The 12,671-nt window shown below is 40.9% G+C and overlaps 1 protein-coding gene across 1 annotated transcript in view; it reads right to left on the bottom strand.

Moving 5' to 3' along the window:
- The window catches only part of LOC132105449 (muscarinic acetylcholine receptor M2-like), a 70,027-nt gene extending 58,950 nt beyond the window's left edge, over nucleotides 1-11,077 (bottom strand). Inside the window, exon 1 of the mRNA XM_059510559.1 lies at nucleotides 10,844-11,077. The gene's annotated coding sequence lies outside the window, so the exon portion shown is untranslated. The remainder of the gene's footprint in view (nucleotides 1-10,843) is intronic.
- Nucleotides 11,078-12,671: the final 1,594 nt, after the last annotated feature.

The following is a 12,671-nucleotide window of genomic DNA, read 5'->3' as shown; positions in this document are numbered from 1 at the left end:
TCATAGGTTCGATTCCCATTAAAATTAACATGCATGAAGAATTAAGAATGTATGGAGTGTATGTTTATTCAGATAAAAGCATCTGCCAAATGCATAAATATAGACAAGCTGAGAGTAGTTGATAAACTGACTTGCAACTAAAATGCATTAAAAATATGTTTTTATTTCCGTTTTGTGCACCTGCCTTTAACCATGGAATAAACGAGTCAAACTGAACCCGCGTAATCATCACAATCATAATATAAACTCATCAGAGAGTTGACCCTAAATGGGAAAAAGTTACAAAACCTTAATAAAAACATCATAGGTTAGCCAGCATTTCCATTATTGGTGCATTGACCCACAATATAATATAAAGGCTACAATAATGTTATAATTTAGACATCAACTTTGCATAGGGCATGGTGGCAGCAAAATCAAAAGGAAAGGGTGTGATGTGACGTCAAACACTGCGGTAACTTTTTTAAAAACAATTCAACATGCATCCAAAATGTGCCACACTTTACTGCGATTAATCTTAAATTCACTCGAGCTTTCAAATGAATGGAAGTCAGTGGAACAAAAAGTGTAGCGTGAACGGCCATTTAGATATTCAACCTGATAAATAGTAAACTCAGCTTGATCTTCTTTGTCATGCATTTAATGCCATAGTTTGGAAGATTTCTCTCTAATGGTTTGAGAGCGTATATTTGTTGCTGTATATCTGTTTCCAGTGTTTATTACACTGCGTCTCCTGTTCTTTGCTTCATTGTTTTTGGAACAGTCTGTCCTGGCGCTACAAGTCTAAAGATATCTGAATCTCATTTAGTTTGGAAGACAGACAGTAAAGCTGAATATCCAGACTCGAGAATCCTGCCAGAGCCAGAATGTTCTACCTACGAGGCCGAGAGAGCGAGGTGTGTGTGTGTGTGTGTGTGTATTGATTGCTGTAAACGCATTGGGAAAACTGGGTTGATGACCTTGTGTTGGGTCGCGTCCAGCACTGTTAGCCCACTTTATGCACTTTAAATGAAAGATGAACACTGGTCGTGAATACTGAAGCACACACTTAATCCAATCTAGCTTGATTCCAACCTAGTCTTAAGCCAGGCTTAAGTTTTAAAGCTCGACCGAACTCTCACACACCTTTATTTCAACTGTGTGTGTGCTTGATCTTCCAGGCTCATTCAGTTTAAAGGCAGTTGAATTAGATAAGCTCTGTATTTTAGTTTTTTGGGATGACAAACACTGAAATCCGGACAAATGAAACCTGCATTCTCAAGCGTCCTCACACACACACACACACACCGCGGTTGTAAAGATGTAAAACAGGCGTCTCTGAATCTAAACCCATTCTCGCTGAATCCCGCAGCTTTCCAAATGTCTCTCCTCTCTCCAAATGTCAGAAAGCGCACTAGTTAGGGATAATCCATCCGTGCCGATGGAGAGCAGAAGTGTGTCGTGTAAATTAAACACACCGCAGCTTCTGTACATTGTAAAGGCGATCAGTGAATTCTGAGTTTTGAGGAACTGGAATGAAGTTCTTCTAGTTCGACTGGATTTTTACTCTGGGCTATGTGTGTCACCATTTTACTAAATGAGATCTTTAGTGTGTTGGGTTTGTTTATACAGAGAGACAGACGCTTTATTAAAGTTTTCACTGATATCTTCCAAAGTGGTGCATGTGTGAAAACAGCAGAAACGCATTTCAGACGTTACTTTTGTGTCAGATATCTTGTTGAGTAATATTTTGTAGATTTATGTTTATTATAGAAATGTTGAAGCTGTGGCTAGAAACATTTATTATAAAAACTATATATTCTGTGCACACTTGCAATAACAGCAGCATTAGTTGATTAATATTTTACGGATTTATGTACTGTAGATGTTAAGTTTGTAGAAAATGTTAAAACTGTACCTAGTTACAGTACATCAATAACAATACTGATTTATTCTGTGGACATTCGCAATAACAGTGAGATTGATTAATATTGTATAAATGTATTTGGATATTTTTGTAAACGTTAAAACTGTACTTAGTTGCATTAATAAAACTATATATATTTATTCTGTATATTTATAATTATTAAAGAAATGAGGAAGCTGTAAGTAATTGGATTGATAATAATAACAAGAATAATTGCATAATCTTTTGTTTGTTACCGTCACAGGAACAGTCAAGTATGATCAACAGGACATATATATATACACTTTGTTGTTATTTATTTCACCCCCCCCCCCCCCCCAAAAAAAATCAGACAAAATTCTATTGGTAAATATTAAAAGTCGGTTAATAACTGAAATTTTTCATGCAAATCTATATATTGTACAGTATATTCAGACAGTTTTTGATTATGTCAGAAAGTTTTTGTAGTTTTATAACAGATCTGTTTGAAGAAACGACGAGTGCGAGTAAAGATCATATTTTTTTTTATCTGTGTACTGTTCCTTTTAAATTAATATTAACAGATTGGACGAAAGCGGATGCACATCTCTGTTCATTCAGCTTTACAGTGTAAACGTGACAAGAGCGAGAAGGAGAGATCACCAGGGGTGCTCTGCTATTTCACTGATGCACCATAACCTCCAGGCCCCTCACACACACACACACACACACACAGAGTTTCCTCTGTCCTGTCAGATCAGCTCGTGTCTGACAGCATTTTGTGCCTCTGGAGTTCTGCACAGAGAATATCAGATGTGAAATGTAGAAAAATCCCTCCAACACGCCATGTCGCACAAGCAGAGAGATCACCAGAGTGTGTCAACAGACTGACTGCTCACACACACACACACACACACACACAAACATTCACCGCTGCAGCGAGACGGACGCCCAGGGGCGAGAGGAGTGAGTGTCACCACTCTGAATGTCATGAAGTCTGTGTGTGTGTGTGTGTGTGTGTGTGTGTGTGTGTGTGTGTGTATGTGAGTGTGTGTGTGTGTGTGTGTGTGTGTGTGTGTGTGTGTGTGTGTATGCGAGTGTGTGTGTTTTGCCCTGTTGGTTCAGGGGTTGCACTGCTCGTGGGAAAATTACTGCATAATCGTCCTCCTTTACTGTTGGATTGTGAATATCACACAATGTATAAGCTACCATAAGAAAACAAAAATTACAAATGATATCTCAGTTATGTCTCCAAGTCAGCAATAACATTATACGAAGTGAGAATAGAGCCTTTTGCAGCTTTTCAGTGTAAACGCAAATGTATTCTTTAGAGAAGGGCTATTATAAATATTTATATTATACTAATAAATAACAAAATATGTAATGTAATAAATATGCTTATACATATACTTAAATATAAAAAAATATATAAAACGTAAACGTGCACATTTTATTTCAGCTAGCAACATTTGCCATTTTAATTTAGTTAGATTGATGTACTAAAACAATTAAAACTAATACAATTAATAAGTAAAAACATAAAAAACTAATAATAACATATACTGTAAAAATTCATCAATTCAAAATATTAATAAAAACTATACTAATATATCTGAAAGGCACTAAAATAACATGAATTTAGAGGCTATTTTCATTTGACTGTTTTCTCTGTCTACCATATTAAGGTTTTCCTGCTCAGCTTAACTCGTGACTCGTCATCAGATCTTTATAAACATTCCTCTTCCAGTGATCCATCTGCTTCTCACTGGTTATAATGGTTTTTACTCTTACCACGTGTTTATTTCTCTTCAGGTGAACCGTGGGAAAGCGTGTTGGTGATTGAGAAGGTCATTGTGTCTCCAGAGCTGCGCAAGAGCAACATCTGAGCAACACTTTCCTCTGGGCTGTGCTCGACAGGCTCCAGAAAACAGTAAGTACATTTGCATATCTTTTTCATTTGTCTCCCTTTGTGGAACAAATGACGGAGGTTTTGCAAACCTGCTGTGAAGCTGATGAGATGCAGGGAGAGTGTGTGGGATCATTAGAGGAGCAGTTCAGCCCAAAACCAATGTTCTGTCATCACAGTCACTCTCGTCTGAAGGAGAAGAGCACTGGTGTCTTCTGGTAAATATCTCAGGTTTGCAATGAAATTAAGATAAGTAAATTATGATGGGATAAATGATGATCCTCCTTATGAGGAGATATGGGATTGTGGTTTTTTCTTGGTTATTCAAAAATGAACAACATTCCGTTTTATAACTTTAGAATGTTCGGTGAACGTTACTTTTGAATGTTCTCTGAATGTTCTGAAACAAGTAGAAACATTTAGACGGACATTCAACTGAATTGTTTCACATTAATGATGCGGAAATAATGTTTTTGTACTAATGTGTTGAGAACATTATTAAAGAACAGATATTTGAACAAACGTTTTGTTAAAGTTACAAGGAGAACGTTTGTTCATTATTTCAGAGAACATTGGCAGAGCATTCTGAGGATGTTCAGGGCATATTATAGCTATATATGTATTAAGCTATAATATATATAAACAAACAATAATTGTATCATTTCATTTTTTTTTAGTTTCTTATACAACTAATTAAATGGTGAAGAAGAGTTTCCCTGTCAAGGGAACTTCGAACTGTGTCCTCTAGGGGTCGCTTTGGGGAAACCCTCGTCATGACCCGTGTCTGAAGCATACTTTGAAAAACGCCAACGTGTTGGCCGGCGACAGCCTCTGACGTCACTACCGGCGCGACTTTAAATATGCGCCAGTAGGACCCGTCACTTATCTTCTTCGTCTTCATTGACTGTTTTGATTGAAGCGTGCATCTGAGAAACGAGCCAAAACGGTAAGAGCGATCTATCATTGTTATCATGGCATCCACTAGCAAGGCGTTTAAACAGTGTGTGCATCCGTGTCAGCGTTATCTGACACCTGATGACACACACACTCTTTGCGTCTCTTGTTTGGACGAAGAGCACGTGCGCGATGTCCTTGAGGGGGCGATCTGCGTGCACTGTGAGCGTTTTTCTGTGAAAAAGCTCCACTCTCGTTTGTCTCTCTTTTCGAGGAAAGAGGGACAGCCATCTGGTTCCCGGTGCTCAGGACCCGCCGTTGCCGAGGCACGGAGGAGAATGAGCTCGTGGGGATCACAGGTGGATCTCGCTGAGGAGTGTAGAGAGGGACTTTTCCTTTCACACTCTTCGGCGGCAAACGAGAGTGAACTTCAGGAGGAAGATAAGTTGTCATTAACCCATTCTGATACTGAAGTTAGTGCTCTGCTGGGTTCTACCCAGAAAGAGCAGGAGATGTCTGAGAGTGGCGAAGAAGCTGAGGCTGAGCCTTCTCAATCCTCCTGCCCTGCGTATGGGGAGCTGTTAGAGGTTATGGATCGCGCCATGGCAAAATTAGACCTGCCATGGAAGCATGCCAGAAAAGTGACGTCGCGAGATCGCCTCGATGAGCGTTATTTGTCTGACCATAGCCCTGCAGCCCAGGTGAGCCTTCCATTCTTGCCTGACTTACATGCAGAAGTCGAAAAGGAATGGAAGAGGCCGTTTTCCTCTCGCATCCATCGGTTTCAGCATAAGAGTTATGCTAATATCAAGGGCATGCATGAACGGCTATGAGAGGATGCCCCCTGTAGAAGAGACGCTGGCTAGCTATCTCTCTGTGGGGGAAACAACCTCTCTTAAATCTCCCTCTTTGCCATCTAAGCCCCTCCAGGATACATCCCGCTTAAATGGTAAATCATACGCAGCAGCAGGTCAGGCTGTGGCTTCGTTGCACACGATGGCAGTGCTTCAGGCTTACCAGGCTGACCTGCTGAAGGACCTGGATACAGGCGAGGGCCTTTCAGCTGACCAGGTAGCCGAGCTGCGCCTCACCACAGACCTCTCTCTCCGTGCTACCAAGCAGGCCGCCTCCGCCATGGGTAGGTCTATGGCGGCCATGGTGGTAATGGAGAGACATCTGTGGATGAACCTGGCAGACATCGGGAGGGAAGAAAGGGGGTTTCTTCTCGATGCTCCGGTCTCGCCTTCTGAGCTTTTCGGTACCTCCGTCGAGATGGTGGTTGAAAAGTTCAGGGAGGCAAGGGCGCGCTCAGCTGCCTTTAAATCCTTCATTCCACGAAGGTCCAGGTCTGAGCCCGAACAACAAAGGGGTCCTGGCCCATCTCGATCTGAGGATCGAAGACGCCTAAGGGCAGGGGCAAGAGGAATCACGGGTCACGAAGAAGTAAGCAGGGTCTGAGGGATGTGATTCAGACGAGGCAGCGTTCTCGTCCGGATCGGAGCGATACCTAGTAGTTACTCACTTCCTTTGGATGTTTTTAACTTCTGCTTTTATCCTCCCCTGCCTAATTCCCCTGTAACCACCAGCTCTCCACCTGATCGAGGTTAGGTGGAAAATTTCTCTCATAACAGTCTCCTATGCTGGACCTATGATGTTTTTGGTTGGTCCTATATTCATAGTAACCACCTTACTGATGGTCCTGTTGAGGCAGGGGCTGAGGCTCGGGGAATGGCGCCTTCGCACCAAGGTGATGAAGCAGAGTTGGAGAGGTTGGCCAGACTTGGGTGGATCTGTGTGCGACTCGAGAGAGCATCGCACTATCCCCTCTGGCTTCCTCTGACTCATCCAGCTCCACTGGGGCTGGACGCCATGGTACAGGCATGGCCAAGGCTTCATCTGTGCATTTCTTCCTCCAATTGCTCTGCTCCCGGGCCATTCCATCTATGATAAGTGTGCACATGAAGTCTTTGCACACTTTCTGAAATCCACACTGTGGTAAGTTCGCACGTTAGTACTCTGCATTCTTTCTAAAATCCTATATGGTGAGGGCTTCACGCAGTTGCTTCGTGCCCTTTCTTGAGTCGGTTTAAGCCCCGTTCAACTTTGGGCGCCACTCCACCCATGTATCCTCTGATACTAGAACAGGGCATTGCTACTAGAGAACTGTTGAGACAGCTCTTTCGGCTATTTTTTGCGAAAGCTAGCGGTAGCCCCCGGGTGACAGGCAAGACTTGGTAAATAACATGCTAGGTTCTTAGCCGTATCCCTTTAAAGGAATCTTTCGTGATTCCAAGCCTTCAGCTCTACCCGGGCCGCAGCCCTACAGGTGAGTTGGGTATGTAGCTTAGGCCTTTGGCCATAAGGGATAATGTCATGGACAGCCGTCTAACCATCCCAGGGGCGACTCCCAGTGAAATGGTAGAGTTGGTACTTAGTGTTTGCCATGGTTCTGGCCTGCACTCCCCTCAGCATGGCGGCGTGGGTATACTGTTCCCCAAAGCGACCCCTAGAAGACACAGTGTCTCGTTCCCTCTCAGGGAACCATGGTTACGTTCGTAACCTGAGATGTTCTCTGCCATCTCATTTTGTGTGCCAAATAGATTTATTTGTATAATTGTAATTACATAATAGGACTTTCAAAAGCTGATTACTTTCATTTATTTGTTAGATTATGTATAACTCAATATTTTAACTTATTGCAAAAGCTGAGTAATCAATAAATGGCTACTGATTAATAAGCGAAATAATCGACGATTAGTCGATTAATCGTTTGAATAATTGTTAGATTAATCGATTATAAAAATAATTGTTTGTTGCAGCCCTAATGCACAGCAATTAGTGAACAACATCGATCTAATCGATTCAGTTAATTCCCATTGGACAAAATCAAGACCTGCCATGTGTGTTTTTTTTCGTCCTCGGAGAAGCCATTTCACTCGGATATATGTCACTTTTGGGAAGACGAGATGGTCTCCAGATTTGTCTCCAGATTATAGCTCAGTAAATTCATATGCATGCTATCGCTTCCAAAATACTTCAGACGAGGACCTGCAGAAGTCATCACATGACTTTAAACCCACGTTGCATAAACTAGTCTTATGAGTTAGTTATCTAATTTTTTTTTCCAGGACTGGTCAACACCTAGATTGGTCAAAGTTGGTTGGTTTTAAGACACTTTCTTGCTCTGTACTGTTGTGCATTTAGATTCTGTGACAATTACACTGACATTAAACACCACAACAGCACTGTCTGCAGTCAAACATCGTCTCACACTGACATTAAACTCTGAATGGCTGACATTACACACACACAGGTCAGCATGAATGAGTCTTGTGTCCAGCCCATCAGCGGCTGAAAGACTTTGACGGTCTGATTTAACCAATTCAAGAACAGCAGAGAGAAATGACACACACACACACACATGCAGCATCAGATGGTGTTACTAAGTGTTGATGTGTACACAGCACAAATAATTACGTCTTTTCTTTACCAGCTTTACACCAGCATCAGCCAAACACAGGGCACTCTTAAAATAGATGAAAAGGTGTATATTGACGGAAAGGTGAAATGCAGCAACGATATCCCTAACACAATATCCCTTTCTGTTGACATATTTAATGTGTTTTAATGAAAAGATATTTGATTACAATGTTTACGATATAAATGAATAGCATTATAGTGCTAAAACATTATTTTTATATATTTAATATGAATGTGTTGTAATAAATATTATATGGATTTTTATAGTAAAATATTTTATTATGATGTTTAGGATAATATAAATATTTTATTGATAATTCTAATTATATTTGATGTGCGTTTATATATTTATTTATTTTTTAAATGTTATTTATATCATTCTTTTTTTTTCAATTTAATAATGAATATTCTTTTGGGTTTATTTATTTGGAGTTATTGTTGCTCTAGGAGGCCTGAACCTGTGTGAATTAGATCATGTGACATCAGGGGGCGGAGCATTCTCACTCTAGAGGGCAAGCGATTGGATAAAAAAGGTTGTTTTGGGAGTTTTCCAATAAGAAGAGACTTGTTTGTATGTTGTAAACATGTATGCTGGAGTATAAATGTTATTCTGTTTTGTTAAATTTAAAGAACTACATTTGAAAGAATTGGGAATTTCATTTTGAATTACAATGATTTGCATTCCTTGAATGAATAAATGAAGAGTTAACTGTTTTAAGGTCAAAAATCATGTTTTTTATTGTTAGCATGTTTTTATTGTTTTATTGTGTTAGCTGTATTAAAAAAAAAATCAACCTAGTCAAAATAACCCAACTGCAATTTGATTGAGATTAATTAGAATGCACAATGATTGTTTTTATATATATATTTATTTATTTATATATAGAGTTTAAGTATATACATTTTAGTAAAATATACTGTATAATTTTACTCTGAAATATTGTATATTATAAAATTGTGCTATAAATTAAATGAGAACAAAAATAGGGTTGCGTAATTTTTCCACTTTGAAATCTTTTCTATATAGCATTTTTTTCTAGTGTACCTGTGCGCGTCAATGCGCGCTCCCGACTACATGTAGCGCGCGCTCTAACGGGACAGAACGCGCCAAACCAAAAGAGCGAAAAGCGTGCAACAGCTTAAAAAAGCATCTCATTAAACTTGTTCACTGTTAAGAAAGCTTCGTTTCAAGCGCGCACTCGTTCCAGGTCGGCACATTTCACCTGCACAGCGTTGGGTTCCTCCGCGTCTTTGTGCATTTGGATTTTCTTCTCGTTTCTTCATTTCAGCGCAACAATCCATCAGTGCCAAATCCACTGATAATCAATATGCTGCTCGTGTCCTGAACGATAATCACTTCATGAGCACAACTGGAATCGATATCCTACCTAAATTATGAGCAGTCATCGTGATCGAAATCTCTGTTTTCTTCACCCCTGTGAAATATGTGCCAAACATAAAGGTTAAAAATAGCAGATCTGACCACCTGCCGAGTAACGCGCTTTGATTATCGATGAGCGCAACGATCTGATCGCTTCCACGCGCGCATCCTGATCCACGAACGGAGCAGCAGAGGAAATAAATCAGAGATCTTAGCTGAAAACTTCCAGGACTACTTATTACCTCTATTGATTAATAACAGTTCATCTTTGCCCAAATGTTAGAGGAACGCATTAGAGGCCAGGACAGCTCTACCTGACCGGTTCCTTTTCATTTCTGAATGCTTCAGTGCTCTGCAAAATCAAACTGAACCTGCACAGTCAAATAATGATGTGAACTTCATTCGGAGAATAAAAGAAAATGCGCTCTGAGGAAATCCTCCATCCAGCACACAGCGCGTAAAGTCAACTCGCCCCGAGGTTTCCACATTTCTGTTGAGTTGGAGACATTTATATAAGTTTGTTTCTGTCAAATGTCTGTAGTAGGAAATGAATGATGGAGCCTTGAACAAGAGCAAATCACATCAGCTGGAGAATCAGTTCACACACATTGAATTGGGACGCTGTCCAAATCAGTGTCGTGGCGCATAAAGCCACTTTATTTTACAATAGTCGACTCGTGCAGACATTTTTGCATTATTTGAAGCAGATGCATAACGAGCAACTGAGTAGCCTAACTGTTATCTAATTAGTCCTTCCAGTGTTTAAAATGAAAGGTCGCGCTCAATTCAGTGCGCTGAAATGATTTACGCACAACTTGAACGGCAACGGATTCAACCAAATCCGTTTCATCTAACTCTCAAATGTTTGATCAGATACCCACATGTTATTAAAGAGATCGAAGGTAAAAATGATCGAGTTGTTTGTGCGTAAAGTTCAGGTCTGCTCTGGGTTGCGCGCTCAGATCTGAAGAAAATAGTCTAAATGGGTCTCTGATGAGAGAAGCGTCTTAAAGTTGAGTGAGTTATGAAGGGGAAAGCGCGCGAAATCGGCGTTGCTGTTGGAGTCTCCATGTCTCAGTCCAAGAACAAACCACAGTGCTCCGCGTCTTCTGCTGCTTTCCATCGATCTCAGGCACAGCGGAATGTTTTAAAGATCATTTTTCTGTGTGAATCTTGTGTTGGTTGCACTTGCGCTCTTTGACGCGCGTGCATTTGTTTGCAGTTTCCGGATGGTGAAAGCAATGGCCAGCGCGTGATGTAACAAAAACAGGTTGCAATATTTTCTAGATAACGCGCAGAAACGGCAAGTTTGTCCTACCTACTCTCAGTCGCTCCTGGCGCCCGCGGGGTCCCTGCTGTCCGTTTGGTCACGCAGCTGGACGTCTGAGGACATGATGCTGGACGCTCGCATCTCTTCTCGTGGGTGAACGCGGAATGAAGAGTGGAAACGAGGAGCGGGGGAGCAGGGGGAGGGAGGGAGGGGAGGAGACGCAGGAGGTCCCTTCACAGCATCATTGTCACAGCATCAACACACTTCGGTTTACAGGCGTCTAAGCTTCATCAGTATCGCGCAGATGACAGTGTTTACGCGCAAATGCGTTATGATGCATGCATCAGGCTCGGGCTTTTATACTCGGGAAAGGGCTTTAAGTGGATTAGATGCATGTGACGTTCAGGTGAATGAGCGCGTTTTGCGCGTCGTGTGATTGATCGATTCCGTCCTGGAGGATTAAACGGGATTTGAGCTTTTTTGACGCGTTGTGCGTCCTCGCAGATCCGTGTCGCGCTAAACCACAAAAACCTTTTAGCGGAAAATTTAGCGCTACGTTCCATGTGTAACGCTCTTGGCAGTACCATGGTACATGATCAAAAACATGGTGTCGCCTGCGTGCGCGTCCAGAAATCGGTTTTGGAAATTGGTTTTACTCTGGTACGAATCCAAAACACATAGCATTGTAGTATAGCGGTACTTTGATATAAAATCGTGGTGATCCATGATTATCATATTAATGTTTCTTCACGATCCATTGCGTATGGTAGTGTATCCAAAAAACATTGTATCAATCAGCATATTCAACCAGCCAGAACACCTGGAAATAGAGGTGCCATGGCAACACCCTAGCAACCTCTTACAACATCCTAGCAACACCGTGGCACATCCCATACGACTAAAAAATATGTTCTAAAAGTAGCCTAAGTTTTAAAAACATTTACTTTAAGTTATAAAAACGGTTTTTGAACGATCTCCAAATGTTCCAATTGGTTATGCGAACATTCCATTTTATCATTTTGCAAACATTATGCGAACGTTGTTTTTGAATGTTCTCTGAACGGTTTGAAACATTAGTAACATTTAAAAAAAACTTGCGCCAAAACATTTCAGGAAAAAAAAACGTTCTATTAATTGATGATAAATGATGTTTTGTGAGAATCTTGCCAGAATATTCACTATTAGCTGTGATGAAATACATATATTGAGAATATTCATATTCATACAACATGGTGATATTTCCGGTATAGTTAAGAATCATGCTTAACCTGGTATATGTAGTTTTTCCAGTCTGTTAACTCAGGAAGATCAAAGCAGCTGATGTTCTGATTGTATTTGTGCAGGTGTTCCTGAAATACAGTACCATACGAATGTAACATTTTAATATAATGGGATGTTTCTGAAGAAACCGGTGTGCTTTGAAGTGCTTTATTATAGTAGCATTTATTTCAAAGCACCATATAGTCACGGTGGTACTTTTTTTGTAAGGGGTGTGTTTGAGGGCTTTCAAGCATGAATGTGCTCGAGTGTTTGAGGATGTGAAGATTACACTGACATCTACTGGGGAAAAACACAGAAGATGTGTGTGTTTGAGCTTTGTTTGTTAATTGTGACATCCCTCCCTTACTGTGTTTTAAACACGTTCACACGACACACACACAGCATGCATCTGCCCAAGCCATGCACTTGCATGATGTTTCTCCACACTATCAGTCACTCTTGTTTAACAAGAGGAGAAAGTGCATGCTCGAGAGTTTGATTAGTAGCAGACAGTGCTGCTGGTTTGATCTGTGTGTTTAATTAGCATCTTCTGCATTACTTCACATGCCAATTTAGCCCTCGCTGTCAAGCTAACACCGTCCACTCGGCATATACG

The sequence above is a fragment of the Carassius carassius genome, chromosome 26 (genome assembly GCF_963082965.1).
Source record: "Carassius carassius chromosome 26, fCarCar2.1, whole genome shotgun sequence".
NCBI classification, from domain to species: Eukaryota; Metazoa; Chordata; class Actinopteri; order Cypriniformes; family Cyprinidae; genus Carassius; species Carassius carassius.
Note: the sequence above shows the minus strand (reverse complement) of the source record. Positions and strands in the feature narration are given on the sequence as shown.